The 14,611-nt window shown below is 37.4% G+C and overlaps 1 protein-coding gene across 1 annotated transcript in view; it reads right to left on the bottom strand.

The window, feature by feature from the left end:
• Nucleotides 1-9,840, bottom strand: part of LOC117177807 — a 29,867-nt gene extending 20,027 nt beyond the window's left edge. The window contains exon 1 of the mRNA XM_033368751.1: nucleotides 9,807-9,840. The gene's annotated coding sequence lies outside the window, so the exon portion shown is untranslated. The remainder of the gene's footprint in view (nucleotides 1-9,806) is intronic.
• Nucleotides 9,841-14,611: the final 4,771 nt, after the last annotated feature.

The following is a 14,611-nucleotide window of genomic DNA, read 5'->3' as shown; positions in this document are numbered from 1 at the left end:
CGTTCCCGCTTGTGTTGGACAACTAGATAGTATGTGAGCTAAATGCTCGGGGTGTGCATGGCACGCCCTGCAGCTATCATCGGGAATGTCTTGGCTCAAAATATAATATAATATATAGATATAGATATATATATTTTTTTCATTTGTAAGTTTCGACATACGATAGGTCAAAAATATAATAATTAAACCCAAGATTGTGTTGCGACAATTCACCAACAGCCCCTGCAAGCATACCTCATAATAAATTTTAACAATATACTATGTAAAATCAGTTGTCTGTAATATAACACAGATGAGGACCCCAACCTCGGTTGAAGCATCTATTTGACTTGTAACTAAATCAAGAATTTGTTGTATGGAAGAGGACGGAATATATGATTTGCACAAACGGGCTTGATAATAATCTTATTCAAGAAGCTTTGCTGTCCTGAAACTCTGAATGTTGCACTCAATACCAAATATAGAACGCTTCAGGTCAGAAAGTTGCGAGGAGCAGGAGATTTATATAAGTGGCATTACGTCCAATAAATCTGAGCTAACTTTGCATCCTTTTTCCATTTAAAGCAGTAATTTAGTCCATTATGATAAAACCTTGCGCGCTCCGCCGTTGAAAAAAGAGGACAATATACGAGGCGCAGCCAGAAAGTAAATGTACTGGGGATCTAACGGCTATAGAAAATGATTTTCCGACACGTTGGCAATGTGAAGAGAAATACTCAAGTTGAGATTTTTAATGAGATAAAAAATATTTATGGTGATGGAGTTATAAATCTTACGGGTGCAGCGGGTCACGCGCTGATTAGCTTAACACGTATTTTACAAAAACTTTCTAAGAATTTAAATTGTGCTAACTGCCAAAATAACTACCAATGGCGAGCCGACGATCCGAGTGAATCGAATTGCGCACAAGTTAGCTTAGCACGTATTCTAAAGAACTTTTTCGAAATTTAAATTGTTCCAACAGTCAAAAGAACTAGGAATTGTTAGTCGATGATCCGTGTGCACCAGATAGAACATCATGTTTTTCAGTACGTATTCTATGAGAACTTTTAAAACATTTAAATTTTAGAGAATAATGAAAACAATTTCAAATAGTCAGTCGACGATCCGGCTGCACCAGGTCACGCACCAGGTAGTTTAGCGCGTATTCTAGAAGTACTTTTTATGAATTTAAATTATGCCAACTGCCAAAGTAACTACCAATGTTCTGGTAGAATATGTACTAAACTACCTAGTGCTCCATCAGGTGCACCCGGATCGTCTACTGTCAATTTTTAGTTATTTTGGCTGTTAGAACAATTTAAATTTTAAAAAATTTCTTGTAGAATACGGGCTAAGCTACCTGGTGCGTGATGTGGTTCACCCGGACCTTCGGATCATCGTTCGTTATTGTGTTGGCAGTTCGCGCAATTTCAATTTTTAAAATTTTCTCGTAGAATACGCGATAAAGTACCTGGTGCTCGATCCGGTTCAACCGGATCATCGCCTCGATATTGGTAGTTCTTTTGGCAGTTATCACAATTTAGATTCTTGAAAAGTTCTCGTAGAATACGCGCTTAATTACCTGCTGCGTGACCCGGTGCACCCGGGTTGTCGACTCATCATTCCGAATTGTTTTTTCTTTATTCAAAAAATTTAGAATTATTAAAAGTTGCCGTAGATTACGTATTGAACGAGCCGGTGCGCGATCTGGCGCACCCAGATCATCGACTCAAAATTCTTAGTAATTTTGGATGTCAGAACAATTTAAATTTCGAACAAGTTTTTGCAGAAAACGTGCTAAGCTAACTGGTGCGCGATTTGGTTAACTGGGTTCGTCAGCTCGTCATTGGTAGTTATTTTGGCAGTTAGCACATTTTAATTTCTTGAAAAGTTCTTATGGAATACGTGATAAGCTACCTGGTGCGCAACCCGGTGCACCCGGATAGTGAACTCACCATTTAGAGACGTGCAGACTATTGACAAACCTCAGGTTTTTATTTTGAATGCAGGCTTATTTTCTCTGGCATTTACATGCTCTTAAGAATATTTATTTGTATTTAGCGTGTCCTAAGACATGATTGACCCATTGTTCATAACCATGGGAAAACCGTGGGAAGACCGTAAGTGATTATCCACCCAATCTTGAGCCATGCTTAATTCACGCTGACCCACGCTGATGCCTTATTGAGCCACGGTTGACCCACGCGGGAGTGTATGCAAGTGGTGTTACGAGTTGAAAAACGATTGCACTTGCGTGCAGGACGATCAGAGCAGCGTATAACCTTTAATTGTAACTGACCAACTTGTGAAAGAAATCGAGAATGCGGTCCGTGACGATCGTAGATTAACGTTGGTGAACTTTCTGCGATGTCTCCACAAATCTCCAGGTCTCTGATGTACAAAAGAATCGCAGAAACTGTCAAATATAGAAAACTGTCTGCTAGATCAGTCTCAAAACAGCTGACAGAACAACACAAGTTGAATCGCGTGCAGATCTCCGAAGAGTTTTTGGAGCGCTTCAAATTTTAACGCTGTTTTAAACGAAACTTGGGTTTCTCACTACATGCCTGAAACCAAGAGGCAGTCCCAACAGTCACGTCACACCTTGTCCCGCTCAATGAAAAAATTCAAAACCAAAATTTCAGCAAAAAAATCATGGAATCCGTATTTTGGGTCCATAAAGGAATAATTTTGATTGAATTTATGCCCTAGGATATGCTAGACCTCAGGCGGCAAAGGCCACGAAGCAACTTATGTGCTCCTTTGGATAGGGAGTTATGAACCAGCCCCCGTATTCCGCTGACCTGTCACCTTCAGATTTGCATATGAAGATCCCTAAAGATGCACATAAATGGAAAAAGGGTTTCAACAGATGAGGAGGTAAATAGGGAGGTGGAGAAGTCCACGAGGGCTGGCGGGAGACTTCTTCGAGGCAGGCATAACAAACCTAATCCCCCGACTCACAACTTGTATCGAGAGGAATGGCAAGTATGTAAAAAAATAACTGACATATGTACAAGTGAAACCCTGTAAGAATTACAACAATTTTTTGTTTTTGAAGCCTACAAACATTGAGTACACTTCCTTTCTGAACATGCCTGGTATATAATTGACATTATCACACACGATTCAAACCTTAGTTTAGAACCGATATTGCTACCCTTAAATTGTAAATGATACAGTTTAACCAAAATATTGAGCCCTTAGCCCTCGGCAGTTGTGAGAAGAGGACGATCTTTATAATTGGTAATGGGTCTAACGGCGCACAGTGCAGCGAATTAGAAAATTTGGGTTCAAAATGATCCAGAGCCCACAATATTCATCCGATTCCACGTTTTTTTTTTTAAATTAATGCTAATTAAATTCTGAAAAGTTCTGTCGAGGGCGATTTTGCTAAAAAGGCTTTGTTTGCTTGTTATTCATGTTGCAAAAGGACAAAAAAGCATACTTCTTCATATGTGAGCTGCCTTCTCTGTAACATTTGTTTATTTCACCTTAAAAAGTTGTAAAACTCATAGATTTACTGCCGATTAACAAATCCTTATATACAAATTTCATACAAAAATTTAATAAATAACCGCCTTAGTATATATCAAATGCATTTTTTGTAGTCAATCATTAGGTTTGCCTTCGAAAATGAAAATTTAATTTCAGAAATGTATAATCAAAATATGTATCATTGTTATAAACAATAGTAGTTATCAAATGCATTAAATGAATGCATTAAGTTTTGCATGAATGTTTATTTTATCCCTACATTAATATTCTGATGGAGGCAACTGACGTTTGACAATATTTTTTATTTTTCTTAACAATTCTGTTCAACAAACGAATATAATAAACGCTATCAAATAGGAAAAATCTCTTTCTTGTTAAAATGTTGATTATATCTTAAAAAATGAAACTCCTACGACTCAAAAGTCGTAAATAATGAAATTTGGGAAAACACAAAAATCCAAGGGATACTTGCAAGGAAAATGCGAGAACCGGAAGAAGTAAAAAACGGAACAACTGAAAATGGCTGTGTCTCTCGATTTTTAGTTGTTTCGTTTTTCACTTGTTGCGGTTCTCACATTTTTCTCGTCATTTAACGTTCAATTACTACGCGGCTTTTTTGGAAGAAAATTGAAAAGTTCACGCACGTATCTATTGGATTTTTGTATTTTCCCGTCTGTTCTTATTTACGAATCTTGTGCCCAGATAGTGGGCATTATCTATCATAAAGTGGGGATTTGTCAATACTTTGTTTTCGTGTTCTTCTTGGAGTACTTTTTTTGTTTGTTAAAGGACTAAAAACGGCAAATGCTCATGCACTGATCACACTCGAACTTTGGGGACCATGAGCCCAATATGTGCAAATCACGCATATATACGTAACGCACATACCTGTGAGGTGCACACATGGTTGCATAGTCCACAAGGAACGAATGTGAGTGTGGGATCACCAAACGGCGCCTACCCGCTAAACCTGAAATCCATCTCCTGCCAACCTAGGACTCCGGAACCGCTTATCTCATCGGGTTCGTCGGCGTCCAGCATCCTGTTTTGGCGTTCTTTTTTAGCTCCGCCGTCCGGGGGGCTTCCTCGACGAAGCTGCCTACCTGAAGGCCAAATATCTCATCGACCCTGGAAGACGTTCTGTAAGGGGCTTCCCATCTTTTGCGGCACATATGTAGCACTGCGGTGTTTTCACATGCCGCAGCTCTGTGCTCCTCTTTACCTACCCCTCCTTTAGGTGTCCCGCGCGTAATAGTCTTACCGCCGCTTCTTTTATCAGCTCCACGAAAGCCCTCAGATTACCTCTGAAGGGTTTTTTCGTGAGGCTAGCCTTAACCTCTCCGACGACGTTACCCTTAAAATGGCCCCTCACGGCCACCTATAGCTCCTCTGCGGTTGTGGTTGTGTGAAGGTCTAAGATCTCGACCTCCACACGGTAAACGAGCTCACGCATGGCACCCCCATCGCCAACTGCCTCTTTCATTGCTGCCGAGAGCTCGGCTCTCCCCTTTCCTGTGGGTCTACTCCGCAAGGCCCTCTCCGTTTCTGCACACTATTCATCTTCCTCACCTTGTTGAAGGCAATTTCTGCTACCTTTTCCGCTTACCCTCATCTTCTTAATCTGCGGCTTGGAGCAGCCGGCCTCAACGGGACTCAGGAAGAGCTCCCTCTCTCTTTTCCCGTGTTGGGGAGCTGGAGCCTCCACGGCTTCTTCAATCTGTGTCGCATTGTGGCTGGTGTCCCGTCCGGAGCTTATTTCCATGCGAGATCTCTACATATCCGCTTGATTTTTCCTATGTCTCGATCAAGCTACCTAAGCCCACCTATACCGGCTTCCAATTCAGCAAGCCCTTCTTTCGATAAACTCATCGCCCTCTCTACACCCTGCTTTATCTTGTTGAACATGTTGTCCAACGAGTAGCTAGGGCGCGGGTTTTCACGCCTTGACTTAGGGATCTTAGTATGTTTGGTCCGCGGAGCCTATTTTATTTCGGCCCTACCTTCTGCTTCCAGCGAGAATTCCCCTATCCGCCACCCGGGGACGCGTCAAGTAGGGGTATCACGTTCCCTCCACCACAGACAACTGTGGTGGTACTTGGCTTCTTGTGGTACTAAGAAGTTTTATCAGTTGTAAGTTTCAAATAATTTCTTCATAAGTTCCAATTTAAAACCTTATTTTTGATCAAATTCATTGTTCTGAAAATGAATGAATTTAAAGTTCCGATACATGTTCTTTGTGACTTTCTGATCACAAGTGGCGACAGAGATAGAGTATAACTTCTGAGCTATATCATAGCCAATTACGATATTAAAGAGGAATGTCTGAAAGTAATCTAAGACAAGGTATCTTATTTCAAGTCCACAATTAAACAAAAGTGGAAAAAAAGCTTTTTAAAATATAAAAACACTTAGCGTCAGGAATGAGTAAACTTTTTTCAAATAATGATGATGAACATGATGAACTGCCTGAAGAAGTAGCATATTCAGAAGTAGGAGGAGTTACACGCTACACTGGTGATGAGGCATTAGCACTGATTAAATACTTAAAATTGAGCGAAAACCAGAATGAAGTTATTCGTATGCAACCGAAAGCTAAAAATGCTAATATCTGCCCACCTGGCAGGATTCTAGCAGATGACAAAAAAATGTTCTAACCCCCCCCCCCCTTAGAATCTCATATTATAATGGGATAAGGTGGGTGTATTAACACACATGCCTTGCTGGATTACACAGTATCTCGCTTGATGGAAATACATAGAATCATGACTCCAAATTTAGTTGACAGACCCAATATTTCAAGGACTTTAACTTCAAAGGATTGTATGTGATGGGAAATCTAGACATAATCCATAAAACAAGTATTTTACTGATCCTAGTAAATTTGGTGCAAGCATCTTAATTTTGTTAATGGTACCGCTAGCATTGGAGATGATAGACACGGAAAGTGGAAGATGTTTGGCGATTTCGAAAAAATTCACATCCTGCTTCATCAGCACTTTGTAGATTTATGCTATTCTGCTACGTAAAGGAAACAAAGGAGACTACCATCTCTGAGGTTAAGCAGATTTTAGGAAAAATCGATGAACTCAAACATGCAACAATTAATTTCGGTCAAAGTCAAAATCGTTGCAAAGTCACACATAAAATGATCATGTCCATGGTTGATGGAAAGGTTTGTCAAGCGCTTACTGAAACATCGCCATCATCGTCATGTTATATATGCTCCGTAAAGCCCTCTATGATGAAAAATTTGGAAAAAATTAAACTTTTCTCTGAGAAGATCAAAAACTTCTCTTTTGGTCTGCTCACAATACATACTTGGATACGCTTCATGGAATGTATCCTTCACATTGTGTATCGCATAGAATTATGAAAATGGGCAGCGAAGTTAGCCGATGAAAAACAGAAAATGAGCGATGCGAAGAAGAGAATTTAAAAAGAATTTTTGAAGCAAATCGCCCTGATCGTGTATGTTCCACAACACGGGACTGAAAGTTCTAATAATGAAAATACTGCTTGACGATTCTTTAAAGATCTTGAATTAACTTCGATCATTACCGCGTTTGATAAAGCATTAATCGAGAAATTTGGCGTTATTTTGAAAGCTATGTCATCAGGAAAGAGAATAGAGATTGTCAAATTCGGAGAATATTGTCAGCAAACTGCAAAACTTCGCGTCAACTTATGCAGTTGATTCTATATGCATGTGACAATCCACAAGATCCTTATACATGGCGCTTTGGTCATTAAAAGTGCACCATTGACTATCGGTTATTTGACAGAAAAGTCTCAAGAGGCGAATAACAAGATTTTCAAGAGGATAAGGAAATTCAATACCAGTAAAATCAGTCGGATTGCAACCAATAAGGATTGGTGTCCCAAGTTGTTGATCACGACTGATCCGGCAGTCTGATAAATCCTCGAAAAATAAAACACGGAGACTTTTTTTTGGCCAAAGTTTATTTTATTTTTAAACATACTCTCCTTTTAGGTCGATACGGCGAGTCCAACGATTTTCTAACTTTTTGATACCGTCCGAAAAGTACTCGATCGGAAGGTCTCCAAAATACGCCTCAGTTTCAGCTATGAGCTCCTCATTTGAGTAAAAACGCTTACCGGTGAGCCATCTCTTCAGGTTAGAGAACAAGTAATAGTTGCTGGGGACCAGGTCTGGTGAATACGGTGGCTGAGGAACGAATTCGAAGCCGATTTCATGCCATTTTGCTTATGCAACTAAGCATGAATGAACAGGCGCATTGTCGTGATGATAAAGCGGTTTTTTCTTCTTCAAATGTGGTCGTTTTTCGGCGATTTCGATTTTCAATCGGTCCAATAATGATGAATAGTATGCTCCGGTTATGGTTTTACCTTTTTCAAGATAGTCCACGAATATTATGCTATGTGCATCCCAAAATACGGAGGCCATAACCTTTCCGACCCATTGTTGCGTTTTTGGACGCTTCGGAGCAGTTTGACCCGGTGGAACCCACTGTTTTGCCTGTTGTGTTGACTCAGGAGTGTAGTAGTAGATCCAGGTTTCATCCATGGTTATGAATGGACGCAAAAACTCGGTCGGCTTACGCGAAAATAATGCCAAATTCTGCTGGGAATTTGTCACACGAATTCGTTTTTGGCCCACTGTGAGCAAACGCGGCACCCATCGCGCGTAGAGCTTCTTTATGCCCAAAACTGAATGCACGATATTGCCCAAACGTTCCAATGATGTGCCTACATCATTAGCTACCTCTCTCAATTTCACTTTGGGATCATTCAACATCATATCATGGATTTTTTCGACATTTTCGGGGGCCCAGATCGTTCAGCATCAACTGTGCTCGTACGGCTACAACGAAACTCGATAAACCACTTATGAATCGTTCCAATCATATTAAAAAATCATATTAAAAAAAACTCGGAGGTTAGTCGCTTCTCAGTGCTGTAACTTGTAAACGCGTAAACATAAATGGCTGAAGTTTTGACAGGCGTCATTTGAAGGATCAAGCTCGACGAAAATGGTTGACATTATTGAATACAAATGCCATCTCTTAGAATTTTCAGGTACTTATCAGACTGCCTAGTAAACAACTTCAAAACCCTGAAGGAGAGGCTCCCTCGACCCATGCATGTACAAGTTCAGGATTTGCCGATTGCAGATGATTTTGACAAGAATAGGCAACGTTTCTGAATACCTGAATTTTTCGTCCACAAATGCTGAAGCTTCATGATTTCGTCCATCTTCATTGCTTACAATATTCGAAAAAGATGTTGAGTCTAGACGTTTTACGATGCGGCTCCTTATTTCAAGGTAACATTTGAATATTGAACCGAAAAAACAGATTACTTCTATACGATAGAATGATTTTAATAATTAATTGATCATGATTGTTTATAACTATTTATAAATTGTTTATAAATGTTTGAAAGCGTCTCTTAAATGCATTTGTTGATCAGAATCGTTGATAAAAACGAAAAATATTGTCAAACGTTAGCATCCTCCATCAGAATATTACTTTAGGGGTAACATGAAGAATACAATTATGCAAAAAAATGGACTTTTTCTATCAAAGAGTGACCGTTTAATGTAACTCTATCAGTTTTTCACCTTTCTGGTGTCAAATCTAAGAATGCTACAAAACAGATTTCTCAAATATGAAAAATTATGGTTTTTCGTCATTTTTAAACTTTAATTACAAAGAAATAGAGCCTTTTTTAGCAAAATCGCCCTCGACAGACCACTTCGAAATTGAATTAGCTTTAATTTAAACAAAAAATGGAATCGGACGAAAATTGTAGGATCTGGATCATTTCGAGCCTTAATTTTCTAATTCGCCGCACTGTGCGCTGTTCAGTTCAAGGGGCTGTTCACTCAGAAATCAGGAAGTCAGGTGAAAAATGACTGCCACCGGAATAATTAAAATTTCGTATCGATCTCCCTCGGACTTACGCCAGATTTCTTGTGACTGTCCACGAGACTTCCTCGAATTGTTATCGCCCAGTACTCAAAACAGATTTCCCAAGTTTTCCCGACTGAGTTTACGAATCTTTTCGACAGGGATGTTTTCGAACCGGCCGGCTGGAGGGAGACCTTTCGTGGTGCACTGAGACTCATTGAGACCAACTGGGTCTCACCCAAGAAGAACACAAGAGAATTTAGAGATTCCTACTGACCTCCACAGGATTTTTCGTAAGTCCGGGACTAACCTGAAATTTTAGTGACCTGTCCTTTCGTTTCAGCTAGAAGTCATTGATGTTCAAGTATTAAAGTTTGAATTTTTTCAGAATCCATAAAAATAGTTGCTAGTTCAAAGGACTAAAAATATACTTACGTTGATGGCTAGAACTTGCACGGTGTCCGTGAAGACGCTGATTTATGACATCCACCACTGTAATATATATTATACGAATTTGTATTATATAATTTTTCTTAACGAACTTCAAGTATTTGAAATTGGGGATCCCAAAACCTCATTTGTATACTGTTCGAAATGTCAGGAAAATACAGATACATTTAAGACACTTGATAGTTTCCTAAAATTCCTCAATGGGTACTTGATAGGTGTACCATTAGGTGTATCATTTTGCAGAAAATCATACGCCAAATAAACCTTATGGGTAAACGACGAAGAATCTGATATTTTTTAAATCAAAATTCTACTATTATTTTGATGAATTTTGTTTTTGTATTAAAAATGCAGCTGTTTTAGTAGAAATGACATCTTTCTTTGACGAAAATTCTAATTTGCTTGGTAGTTAATCTTCTTTCTGTTCCAGGATTTAACTTTTTTTTAACATACTGGTTCAACCACTTTGTTAATAAATCATTTTTTTGCTTATGGCCATGTGACGTGTGGGTCACCTTACCGCCACCTTTCTTATTTTCCAACTTATTTTTTTTTGAGTTTGCTTGCTGTTTATATTATCCGCAAAATATAGACTACATGTTTAATATTAAAATTGGTTAACGTTGCTGCAACTCCTGTTACAATTTAAACAATTTAGAAGCGGTTTTTGCGTAAAGCTTTAGTGACCTCTCTCTCAAAATTCCTACAAAAATATCTAGCAGTGAGTGTACGAACATGAAATTGTTTGCCGTTATATTAGATCCTTCATTTGAATTTATAACTTTTTACATCAAATTCTATGCCAGCGACTTCAAAAGCCCCCCTTGTACAAATTTTCATACAGCTGCCGCAAGAAATAGAATTTTTGGCACTGTTATTCGTAAGCCGCGACGGATGCGGTATTATTTCAAAGATTATTTTCAAGTGTTTTTTTCAATATACGCTAGAAAACGTCTGCGAGAGTAGCTGGAGAGCAGGTAAATCTGGAGAAGAGACATGGAGAGACATGCACACAAATGTCCAGCTAGTTAAAAAGTTTTCATAAATTTCACAAATATCATGAATTTGTAACAATTTCATTAATTGTTACAAATTTATGTACATTTTAGAAATTATAGCCTGAGATATTGCTTATGCGTGAATTATCATTGTTAAAATATAACCGGTGAAATAAAAGTGTGTAAATTATCGTAAATTTCGCCAATTTAAATGAATTTTCACAACTTTTATCAATTTACATAAATTTGTAAAATTTACGGAAAACTTAAAAAAAAACGGATTTTTGGGTTTTCTTTAAAAATGGAGAAAGATGCAACATTTTCGACCTAAAAAAATAGTTGTAATTAAACTTCCTAAAAAAAGTATATATGTTTTTTAGTTGAAATTCAATACTTGTTTCAAAGGTCTTCAGGGGTCAATTTATCGTCGGTTCAGAAATAAAATTTGTATTTTATTCTCAATATCAACAATTTGTTTCTAGTTGAAAGGAATGATAGTATACTTACAATGTTTGGGTAGTACCACGACCAATGCTTGACGACGTACACCAATTACTGTTTTAACTCCATGTGCAGGATTTCCATCTGCAAAATGAGATACAGGAATTTTTATTGCAAAATATTTGTAACGATCCCGAAAAATTTTTATTCTGCAACCCCAAACCCACTTATACCAAGTTTTAGATAAACATATGCAAAATTGACATTTTTTTCAACGTACAGAAAACAGAAATGTAATATTTGCTAATCAAGAATCGTAAAGGGTTTCTTAAAACCGTAACAGTATAAACTGCTCTTAATAAGAGGGTGAAAATGTCAAAATCACTTAGCATTTCGTAAATTGACAATGAAAATTTAATTTCATCCAACGGTTATTCTTCAGTAAAATAAACCTCTATTCCCTTGTATTGCACACTGTACGACGTGTAAAATCCACTGAAACGAGATTAAAATAGTGGTGCAGTGGACATTATCGAAAGATCGGTACATGCGACTGATCCGATTGGTTTACTTAGCTCGCCTCTAAAGTCGCAACGCCACCTATTCGTCCGAACCACGGGAGAATTCACGAGACAATCGGCAATGAATCGATTGCATCACCTAAAAAAAATTCCTTGTTGACATTTCTGTGACCGTCGTCACAATACTCCATATTTCCACTTAGCAAGGCAGGTCGCCACCCTCAGTTACAAATGCATTTAAAAATTATTTTATAAATCGCAACTCGTGTAATAGTGTAGTGGTTAAGACTATTGACTAGTGTGCTTAGGTTTATGCGTTCGAATCCCCCCACCATTGCGTGCGGAATTTTAATTGTATTATAATCGTTATAATTTACAAATACCGCATGTAAATAAATTTTCATAAAATTAAAAAGTTTTCTGGAATTTCCCAAAAAATATCATAAATTTAGATGAATTTTATCAATCGTAATTTTTTATAAATTTAAGTAATTATAACCTGCGCTATTACGTATGCGCCTGGAAGAACTGATAATAAAAGTTATTAGTGACTTACTTTACGTTTCCATAGATTTCCGCAAAAGATCATTACATTTACAAAATTTCTCCAAATTTCATCAATTTCCATTAATTTTTTAAATTTACAGACATTTGATGAAAAACGGGGTTTTCAGAAGCATAATAACTTTGCGTAAAAAATGCTCAATTGAATTACCTATTATACGATGCACTTCTCTAACTTAAAATCCGTTTAGCGAGAACAAAAATTTCATTGCGTTTGAAAACTAAAATTTTGATTTTGTTCGAAATTCTAAAAATTTTGTTTAGTTGAAAAAAATACAATATACTCACGTATTGGGCGGTTAGGAACTGAAGCACTGCTGCTGGCACCTTCGTGTTGGTGATGTGGTAGACTTCCAGATGGCCCCTTACTACTTCCGTCTGTAGGATATAATGTCGGTAATTTTAATCAAGAATTTCTTCAAAGAACCTTAGAAATTTTTTATTGGTCCAAAATGAATATATTAACTGATAATGGTTGAAAATATAAGATTTTTCTCATTGCGTCTCCAATATGAACCGATCATTTAAAAAAGATCAAGCAGGTTTTGAAATTTATTTGTAATGATAATTTTTTCACGTACGATATATAAAAAAATGTACAAGGACAAATGGAGAAAATATTCTTAAAATGAGAATATTATTGGGGAGAATAAATGCGCAAAGGAAAATCCGCCTTTCTCAGTATAATAATTTCTTTAAAGTTTCGTGCCACGTGCTTTCAGAGCAGTTTCTTTTTTTTTGTAATTTTTGGCATTTAACATTTCGCTTTAAAGAAAAGTGGCAAGTACAACAGACGAATAATTACATATCTTTTATCTAAATGTGTCAAAATGTGGTAAGTAAATTATAATTTTTAATGGGAAAAATAGTTTTTAGCCTATACATTTTTTACTTACTCAATTTAACAGTATACTTACTTCTGACTTTGATGTTCGTATTTATTTACTTTTCAATTAATGATTTCGCAAGGTACTATTTACATATATTTATTATGTATTTATTTCGTGTAGTGACACCGCGACCTAATTTCGATAGTCTAAGAGTAACTATACCTTATTATCATATAGACAAGAATAATTTTAAAAAAATATACATTTATGGCTTTTTGAACGTCACCTTTGGTTTTTCAAATGGAAACCCCCTTTTTTATATCTGAAATCCATAGAGCAGAATATTCTACGTTTAGGCACGTACCCAAGTCATAGGTCAATTGTAACGGTCAAGGTCAGTTAGAGGTTATTTGAAATTAACAAAGTTTTCAAAGAGATCAGTGTAATTTCTGAAGTAAATTTCAACGAGAAATTCATTGGTGAGCTCTGTTTTGATCTTGTTTACAGCGTGTTAAATATTGTAAAATCATAAGGAAATTTTTCATTAAAAGTTCCAGGTGTTCTGGTGAGAGTTCTGTTCCTCCCCGAAGAGTTATACAGCCCTATACCGTTTTTCGATACCTAAGTCAATACCTAAGGCGATACTATAAGTTCTATATCGTTTTTCCATACAGATATTACGAATCGAAACTAAATTTACGTATTACGAGTACATACTTACTATCTTCCGCTACAAGATTATTATGGCGTAAGCTAAACTTTTGAAACGAGAGAGGGTATCTGTATTAATGATGCTTGGATAGGGATATCGAGTTTGATCTCACGATAAAGTTAGTTTTCTTTTTAATCGCGCTTTTCGTAATGGAGAAGGGTTAAATCCTGTGTCAAAATCAACCTTTGAAAGAACTGTAAAGCGCTTTATGATTCATGGATCTATCAAGAACCTTCAGTGAAGTGGTCGGCCAAAATCTGTAGGATGTGAGGAGATGCAGATGGACATAGCTCAAGTATTTGTTGAAAATCCACTTCTTAGATTACGTCGAGCTAGTGGTGAGCGTGACGTTGCTCCTGAGACAGTGCAAAATATTATTAAATGTATTAATTTCCAGTCTTACAAAGTTCATCTGGTACAGGAGCTCAATGAAGACGATCCTGATCGTCGGGTTGAATTTTGTGAAATTATGATGGACAGAATTAATAGAGATCCTCTTTTCTTCTACAATACAGTATTTTCAGATGAATCTACTTTCACTTTGAAAGGTGAAGTTAACAGGCAAAATTGTAGAGATTGGTGCGACACAAATCCTGACTGGATATTGGAGAGTCACGGCTCATTACGGTAGGGAGGTTCGAGAATATTTCGATACTCAGTTCCCTCAAAGGTGGATTGGAAGAAGGGGTGAAATCGAGTAGCCTGCTAGATCTCCTGATCTGAT

The sequence above is a fragment of the Belonocnema kinseyi genome, chromosome 1, assembly GCF_010883055.1.
Source record: "Belonocnema kinseyi isolate 2016_QV_RU_SX_M_011 chromosome 1, B_treatae_v1, whole genome shotgun sequence".
NCBI classification, from domain to species: Eukaryota; Metazoa; Arthropoda; class Insecta; order Hymenoptera; family Cynipidae; genus Belonocnema; species Belonocnema kinseyi.
This window is presented reverse-complemented; position numbering and strand designations above follow the sequence as displayed.